This window comes from Lolium rigidum, chromosome 4 (assembly GCF_022539505.1).
Source record: "Lolium rigidum isolate FL_2022 chromosome 4, APGP_CSIRO_Lrig_0.1, whole genome shotgun sequence".
Taxonomy (NCBI): domain Eukaryota; kingdom Viridiplantae; phylum Streptophyta; class Magnoliopsida; order Poales; family Poaceae; genus Lolium; species Lolium rigidum.
The window spans coordinates 25,686,729-25,696,005 of NC_061511.1; the positions used below are offsets into that span (position 1 = coordinate 25,686,729).

At 48.7% G+C, this 9,277-nt stretch overlaps 1 pseudogene; it reads right to left on the bottom strand.

Annotated features, from left to right (window-relative positions):
* Nucleotides 1-3,218: 3,218 nt before the first annotated feature.
* On the bottom strand, nt 3,219-8,891 carry LOC124708559 (annotated as a pseudogene).
* Nucleotides 8,892-9,277: the final 386 nt, after the last annotated feature.

The following is a 9,277-nucleotide window of genomic DNA, read 5'->3' on the forward strand; positions in this document are numbered from 1 at the left end:
GGAAGCAACGTCGAGCAGGCGCCAGCAGAGGGTACATAGCGCTCCGAAGACCCACGCTCAAAAGTAGCGGACACCTCTGGCTCCAGCTGTCGTCAAGGGATTCTCGGGACAACCTCGACAGAGGCTCCAACAAGAGGATGACACCGAAGTACCACCACTGCCTGATCCAACAACTAGATCTAGGGTTTCCCTTGGTGCCCTGGAAGGGGTGAAACGGAAAGGGATCGACGACGCCTTCAATAAAGTAACAGCGCCCGCGTGCATCGCAGTCATCCACAACCGCGCAGGGTTTCTCCCAGCCATGACTTCGACCCCACTGTCCATCGAAACGGAGCGAACAAGAGCCATCATCAATAAAGGTCGCTACCGAAGAGAGATGAGCGTGAAATGACGAGCGAGGGGCCGTAGTCGGCCTTAAGCATCAACCAGCAACCCGACGCGTTGTTGGCCGATCTACCACACCCCTGAGCGGCAAGATGGAGGTCCCAATCCTGTCAGATTAAGTAGGGGCTTATCCACATCCGCACTTGGGTTGGAGCTAGGGTACACGTTGTGGCCTTCGTCCTCTTTCCAAGGAATGTGCAACGGTTGTCGTTCGCCGGTCTCCCTGCCACCGGATCTTCCGGTTGAATAGCGGGCACGTGTAAATTTCCTCCTAGCCTGAAGTTGGCGTGAAGGGAGGCAATTCAGCTTCAACTCGGCGTCCTCAACTTGCCACGATTTCAAGGGTCTAGAGGTAGAGTTGTGGCAGCACCACGCTCCCAAGTGGCTTTGTCCATTGCGATGATAATGCTGGAGCTGCTGTTTGGTTGGACTCAACCGTAACTTAAGTTTACCATGTTGCCCGTAGGGTCCTCCATATTAAATCCAGGGACTGGATTGTAATTATCTTTATTTGAGTCCTTAGGTGGGTTGTACCCTACACGCCTTCTGGCTCTATGCTTCCCCCATCTCCCAATCATCTTCACAGGGGCGAATGTATGGATTGAAGAACATAGATGGTAGGATGCGAGGAGGTGCCCAGCGTGGAGGCGTGGTCACATTTTGTCAATAGCCGGCGGTGCCAATCTGGCGGAGCAGCATGGCTGCCAGGTGGCGGTGTTTCCATGGTGCGATGGTGCAAGCTCTTTCTATGGTGACGATAGACATGGAGGGGCGATGCGCGGTGTGTGTCTACGTCGTGGTTTCCAGCTAAGGGATGTGAAAAGAGAAGTGGCGGCTGGAGCGAGGGGAAAGGAGAGGAGGTGTGGTACTGTGGTCGGTGGATAAAATTAGGGGTCTTTATGTATATTTGAGGTGCTCTGTTACTGTGATAGGTGGGGTCCCAGGTATCCATGGATACTCCATGGGGAGATTTTGCCCCCCATCCCTGCCCAATTAAGCTTTCTGGTACCCACCCCACTAACCCCGCAGGTGGACTTTGCCCCCCATCCTGATTCTTAGCGGGTATATACCCACGGGTACCTGTCCTCACAGGGAAAACTGTCATCTTGAACTCCCGCCCCTAAGGCCACAAGCCCACAATGTACCGGCACACAACCCTGCCGAACTGCCCTTTCTCTCCTGAATTTCTCTCTCGCGCGCGTGTATCTCTCTCCCCAACCCCCAGTCACCGCTGTCGCCTCCCTTCGCACATGCAGCGAACCACCATCGCCTCCTCCTCCACCAACATCATCAAAGCCGCCTCTAGATCTGTGCTCCACCACCACCATGGACGCCAGATGTGAGCCCTCGTATTACCGAATATGTGCCTAACCATCATCGAAATCCTCTTTTTCAATGGACCACTTCTTCCGCGTTGCACTCTACGTTCCCGGACGAACTCAACATCTCGAGAAACAACCACCACCTCCTCGGTTCGATCGCAAACCCTTCCCTAACCACTTCTAACTTGCCATGGCCGAGCAGACGAACGAGGCCAGCCCCTTATTCAGTCCGAGCAGGTCGAGTATGAGAGGACGTAGGAGATCGACTGGAGGAACCAAAAACTCAACATCTGAGGAAACAACCACCACCTTCTCCATTCGATCTCAAACCCATCCCTACCCACTTCTAACTTGCCAGGTTAGGTAGACGAACGAGGTCGTTCCCTTATTCAGTCCGAGCAACTAGAGTAGGTGAGTATGTGGGCTTGCCCCCCCCCCCACCCCCCCCCCCCCATCTCAAATGAGGGACGCGCACACATAGCACGCTTCGCGTGAGATCATCCGGGTGAAAACTAGTTTTTCCGTACATAAAAAGATCTAATAAAAAAACAGTTGGTAGAGAAGAGTCTTTGCCCCCAACACAAATGACCTAGGGTCACAGGCCCTCGGGGTGTAGGCCCAGCAAGACACACTGAGTGAGACTTGGAGTTGGACTTGCCCCCATCACAAATGACCTAGGGTAACGGGCCCACGGGGGCAGGCCCGGCAGGCTATCCATCCTCTTCTCAGTGTCATCTCATCATTCCAACTGTGCCCCCGAAGCTGGGCTAGGAGCTCGCACTACCAAGCTCGGCGATCAGGTTGATCCTACGATGCCTTTTATGCAGGCACCAGCCTCCCTGTATTAGCGATGTGGGACAAAAAAGCTAAGCGCGCGATTGTGGCCGCCAACGCGTAAATCCCGTGGGCCTGTTAGAGTCGGCCCATAAACTGCTGCGCAGAATAAAAGCCTCTAATATCTAACGAGAACCGTTGGCCCACTTCCCGATAAATCAAAGCAAAATACTCCTGATTCTGAATTCTACGGTTTACTGCTCCAGGTAAATTTAACGTTCACTCTACAAGAAGGGTATTCCAATATCGTTCGACTAGAGGGCATAGTATTTCTAGGGAATCGTCTTCACAACAACATCATCATTAGCGGAAAGTGAACATGTCATCATGCCATCCTCCTTGAACGTATTTGGCTTGCAGCAGTTTGAGGGCTTCAACTTGATCTCGCGACGCATTTTCAACGAGGAATGTTTGACCCCAGACCTTCCGCAGCTCTGACCAGAAAAGAATTAAGAAAGCAGAAGATAAGAGTATTGCCAACTGAATGCTGTGCAGCTACTTAAAAGTAATACTACAGTAGAGAGTTGGGACAAAAAAGCTAAGCGCGCGGCTGTACCGTCCACGCGATTGTGGCCGGCCAACGCGTAAATCCCGTGGGCCTGTTAGAGTCGGCCCATAAACTGCTGCGCAGAATAAAAGCCTCTAAATTCTAACGAGAACCGTTGGCCCACTTCCCGATAAATCAAAGCAAAATACTCCTGATTCTGAATTCTACGGTTTACTGCTCCAGGTAAATTTAACGTTCACTCTACAAGAAGGGTATTCCAATATCGTTCGACTAGAGGGCATAGTATTTCTAGGGAATCGTCTTCACAACATCATCATCATTAGCGGAAAGTGAATATGTCCTCATGCCATCCTCCTTGAACGTATTTGGCTTGCAGCAGTTTGAGGGCTTCAACTTGATCTCGCGACCCATTTTCAACGAGGAATGTTTGACCCCAGACCTTCCGCAGCTCTGACCAGAAAAGAATTAAGGAAGCAGAAGATAAGAACAGTATTGCCAACTGAATGCTGTGCAGCTACTTAAAATTAATAGTAGAGTTATGTCCAAAGTGCAATTTCACATATTCATTTGAAAGGAAAAGAAGCTCTGATAAATCATTTGTTCTGTACGTCGTAATTACTGGGACAAGTAGCATATTCCTAATTAAAATTGTTCTTGCAGCCACTCAACATAAAGTTGTTTCCTAATCGGAGATGGCTTCAGGTGGTTGTATTGCACATCTGCCATATCATCCCTCTACTTTATTTCCAATCAGCATTTATCGTATTTGACTGATTTATGTAGGTATGTCAAACTATGATAATCACATATCCCGAACATGTGCCCAAACCCTTTCGTCAGCCCGGACAGTTCGCCTTGCTATTGATCCTCAGTATATTCTGTTGCCCATATATCATCAAAATCTACAGCACATAGTAGCAACCACGGAGTGCTGGGAGTAGATTGCTGCTGGGTCTCTAGCCCTCTACACTACAGTCCAAGGCACCTCTCCCCTGCCTTGCTCATATCCAGAGTCTCCGATCTCCGGGTAACCATCGCCCCTGCCACATCAGCTCCTAGTGACCTCCGTTCCACACCCTGACATGGTACTGCCGCATCTGTGGTGCTTCACTGAACATGACACTGCCCATAGCTCACCTTTCGCCTCTCGCGCTTTCCTTTTCTTGTTCTTCACTCTCCATGCCTTCTCGCCCTATACTTTCTCCCTCTCCGGATCGAGTTCACAGGGATGTAATGCATGGATGGTAGGTAGGTCTTGGGAAGGTGCCCAGTATGGAGGCGTGGTCGGACGTTGCCGGTAGCCAGCAATGCCAATCTGGCAGAGCAGCGTGAAATCACGATGTAGCAGAATCCGGTGAACCTAAAAGTTGATCTAATGGCTATTAACGCTTGGATTTGCCATCTCTACACTGTTGGATTAGACAATATCAACGGCTATAGGGTTCAAAGTTTTCTTTTTGAGAACACCTGGAGAGCTGCGCGTCATTGTATTAAGCTTACAAGAGAACAACATGGTCCAGTTTATGAGGGAAACTAGACCAAAAACCAAACATATGATGCCTTCCGGCTTACAACGCACACCCAAACTAGCACACTACAAGCACCCGCCTTGCCAAACCACTGGCTAACAATGGCGCGAAGGAAGGGCACAAGGTCTCGAAAGCGTGTCACTGCCATAGCATGACAACCTAGAACGGCACTAACTCTAGGGAGGTAAACGTTGACGTACGGCCCTCCCAGCAGAAGGCGAGAGGCGCTCGAAGACCCACGCTCAAAGTAGCGGCCACCTCTGGCTCCATCTGCCGTCTAGGGACTCTCGGACAACCTCCACAGAGCCTCCAACAAGGGGATGACACCAAAGTGCCACCACTGCCTGATCCAACAACTGGATCTAGGGTTTCCCCTGGCGCCCCGGGAAGGGGTGAAACGAAAAGGGCTCGACGACGCCTTCAAGAAAGTAACGGCGCCCGTGTGCATCGCTGTCGTCCGCAACCACACATGATTTCTCCCAGCCCTGACTTCGACCCCACTGTCCACCAGAACGAAGCGAACAAGAGCCATCATCAATAAAGGATGCCACCGAAGAGAGATGAGCGCGAAATGGCGAGCGAGGGGCCGTAGTCAGCCTTTAGCATCACCCAGCAGCCCGACGCGTTCTTGGCCGATCTACCACACCCCTGCGCGGTGAAGCAGGACGGAGCGATGGCCCGGCATCAGCCACGAAGAAGGGCAGCGGCGGCGGCCCAGATCGGGCCCGCCAACACCTGGCGCGAGCTCCGCAAGCTCCAGCACACGGGCACCACCGCCGCTGCCTCCTCGCTGGGCGCGAATGGCTCTGGCCCGCCCAGCCCAGATCAGGCCCAAGCGCCGCCGGAGCTAGCATGCCGCACCTCGCAGCCCGGCAAGACGCATGCGCCACGTGACCGCACGCAACTCCGCGCGACCATCCACCTCTCCAACGCCGCTACCCACCGCCAAACGCCGCGGCGTTCCGCAACTGCCCCTCTCCACGCGAAGAGAAGACGAGAGGAGCCCGCCCCACCTTGCCCTCCACCTTCGGCGGCTGGGCGCCACCACCACCACCGGCGCTGGCTGGAGGGGCTCGAGATCTAGGGTTTTTTTGTTTGGGGGAGGGAGGTGCCCTCCGGAGCCACCCGCGTGAGCAGCCCGGGAGGGAGAGCTCGGATAATCCAAGCCTAGATAACCGCTCTAATAATCGGTTCAAAGTTATTCATACACTACAAAAATAAACTAGGTAGCTTCACATGTTTCACATGTTAAAAGCCAGTAGTCATAACATACACAAAACACATAATTCAAGGTATGTATTGATATATTTGAATGTAACAATGTGCATTCGACGCCCAGAAATCCAAGGATATGTACTTTCATCCTAAATAAACATGCACGATATTTTACTTGATGATAAATATGCGTAAAGATTTGTCGCAAAAAATGATTATGCATTAATTGTGTAAAGATTTGTTGAAGCAATAATGTTTATGCCTATTCCTAACTTACTGAGAAAGGAAGAATGCATTTCCCAGTAGCATGGTCCAAATTTGGTTGTCAGATCTGAAATGTATATGTCCATCGAAGGTTTTTGGTTCATGAACAAACGATGCTTAAATTTATGAGCTGTTCATGTTAGAGAGTGAGCAAGAGAGGCAGAGAGCAAGAATGGAAAGCGTTGCATACTAGGAAATAGCTCAAGTACGAGATATGTTTTGCAAAATGTACGGGAATTGTGATGAGAAACGGGTGAGGTAGAAGGTCTTTCATGCAAAAAAAGCATGAATCTTAAGTAATGAACATCCCTGATAGGTCAGGGGCGTCCAACTGGTCGTACGAACGCATTTTTGGTATAAACGAAAACAGTTCAAGTCGTTTTCATGCATTTTTAAATAAATTGAGGGACTGTCACATTACCAACAATAAGAAACAGCTGGGCATGATAAGGGAAAACAGACAATGGATGCAAGGTCACAAGTTCAGGCATACCAGATTTATGCATGGGCGAGAGGCACATGATTATATCAAATCAAAGCGAGAAACTTTTGCCAAATTCTCCAAAATGTTAACTGCTAACACCGCATCATCCCTGATCATACAATAAGAACTAAAAGTAAGTAATAACATCAAAGGTTGCGAAACCAGTATTGCAAGAGAGTGTAAGAGGCAAGCGTACCGGTAGATTGAGGCTGTGCACTTAACGATATCAATCAGAAAAGCAGATGAAAGTGCATTCTTAAAAATCTCTGGTAGGCTCTCTGGTGGAATCGACTGGTCACATAACAAGAATGTGACAAATTAGTAATTTACACAACCGGATTAATTTAAGGAGCTAAAAAAACGAGAGGCTGTCAATAACAAACCTTTAACAACTGTATTTGCTGGGCAGGGTCGTCAGAGATAGCTCTCCAAGAAACCTCAAAATCATAAGCTGTCTTTGGTGTCTTCACACTTTTTACAGTGCTGGACATATACCGTGAAGCAGCGCGTGATGCAAGATCTTGTACTGATATTTCTGGTGCAGGCTTCTGTTTAGCATCTCGAGGTTGCTGCATTAAATAATAGAAAAGTGACCGAAAGAAGCAAAACCTAGTACAACTTCACCAAATTGCGATAAATCAGTTCTTTATATAACAATTGCAGTGAAACTATAAGACAAGTAAGCTCTTAGATGCAGAATGCTTTAGTACTGCGATGCACTAGGGAGGGTTTACCCTCCACCTACTCCTTCAAGATTTTCCAACCACACAAACCATCTGATCCACCCTGACATCAACAGCCAAGTTGCAAAAGAGTTAACCAGTATAGTGGCAGACTTTTCTCTGCTTGAATTGACATGTTTGCTACTGGAAGACAGTCCAGCAACTGAGCTTGGACAGGTTTTGGCTTTTGACAACTCCACATACATGAAACAGTTGTTTCACTTTTGACAACTCCAAATACACGAAACAGTTGTTTCACATATCTATAAGGATCAGCTAGTGCAGAAAAATGCATGAACAAGCAAAGCAACCCATATGCTATGCAGGCTATATCGTTGATGATGCTAACTATACCACGGTATAAGCTGAAAAGTACTAATACAATACGTAAATCATATTTCTGTTGGTTTTTAAACAACTCAGATATCATGGGTATCGATAGCCAGAAAGGCTGTAGTCAGAACGCACCAGCATATTATTGTCTTTGAGGCTTGCACCGGATCCTCCTTTCGACGCACCACCTGCAAACTCTTTGATCCCAGATCTCCCAGACGAATCAACTTCCATGAAACTGTCCTGTAGAATTACATCACATATTACACATCCTAACAGGTTTTCTGAATAGACCTGCGGTGGAACGTAACCAACTCTACAAAGATAGAACAGAGGGTGGCTTGTATTGACATGATTTGAGCTAGTTCAAAATTGCAGAGCCATGTGCGTGTCTTGTTGTAAGGTAACCGAGGGTGGTAGGCAATTATTATTCCTTAAGGACAAATGCAGAAGTATCATGCAGTAGAACCTACCTTCTGGGGACCAGTTGCTAGGTGAGAAGTGATATCTTTTCTATCTCCAGCTTTATCAAATTCAGAAATTGTATGTTTAGCTTGAACTGAACTTCTCTTGGACATTTTATGCATAATTAGTACAATCTTAAACAGTCGTATTTTGGTACAGCATCTAGCCTGGAACACAAAATTACTATTATGCAGACACAAAAGGTAGGCTGAAGTTTGGTCAGATGCCAGATGGAAACTGATGTAAGGAATTGCTCACCTCCATGAGTAGGGCCTTTATCTCAGAATATTGTTTCCTCAGTTCTGGATTGTTAGCATCAACACTTACCGCAAATTCAGCATCTGTTATGAGAATAAGTAATGTACACTAGTTGTCAATGTTCACACAGACAACAATTAAGCTTAGAGACAGGCATGGAGAGTTGAAACGAATATTACCATCCATTGCTTCCTCAAACACAATCATGGTTCTAGTGTAGTAGGAGCTTGCCTTCTTAGTTTAAGGTACGCCATAGCTCGGTTCGCAAAGGAAACCGTCGTGGGTGACAAAGCGATACTTCTCGAGCAGCACTCGATCGCTTCGGCAAACTTCTTCTGTTTGAAATACTCATTGCCCTGCAAACACAACCACATCAAACAGCATGTATAGCTTCACAGAACCGGTCTCGGGCTCTCAATACAGCAGCCCAAAATTCTGTTTTCTACAAATCAGCACAAGAGTTTGCACTGGGACGGCTATATACTGACCTGCTCCTTTTCCGATGCGGCGTCAGGCATTGGTTCGTCGTTCAGATAGATCGAATAGTTCGGGCGATTGTAGCGGCCACCCATCTTGAATAACAACAACGAGAAGGAGAAGAATTAGATGTTCGGATTCGATTGTGCCTACCAACTTAAAGATGAGAGCAACCGGAGCATGAGCAAGCTAGCTAGGGCTTCCTTACCATCTCCAGTCGGCCAGTCCACGCCGGTCCAGTACCAGCAGAAGGGTGTAGGGGGTGGCGTCCAGTCCAGTACCAGAGAGGGCGTAGGTCGTGGTTGGGTCTTCGCCGTCGACGGCGCAGTAGCAGGAGGCGGTGGGATTAGGGGGTGGAGGCCGTCGGCGGCGCTGGTGGTGGTCTTCCATGATTTGGGGAGAAGAAGCGGCCGGTCAAGCTCGAGCCATTCTGCCGTACCTGGTTAGCTCCAGCCGACGGCGATTTACACACAAATAACCCT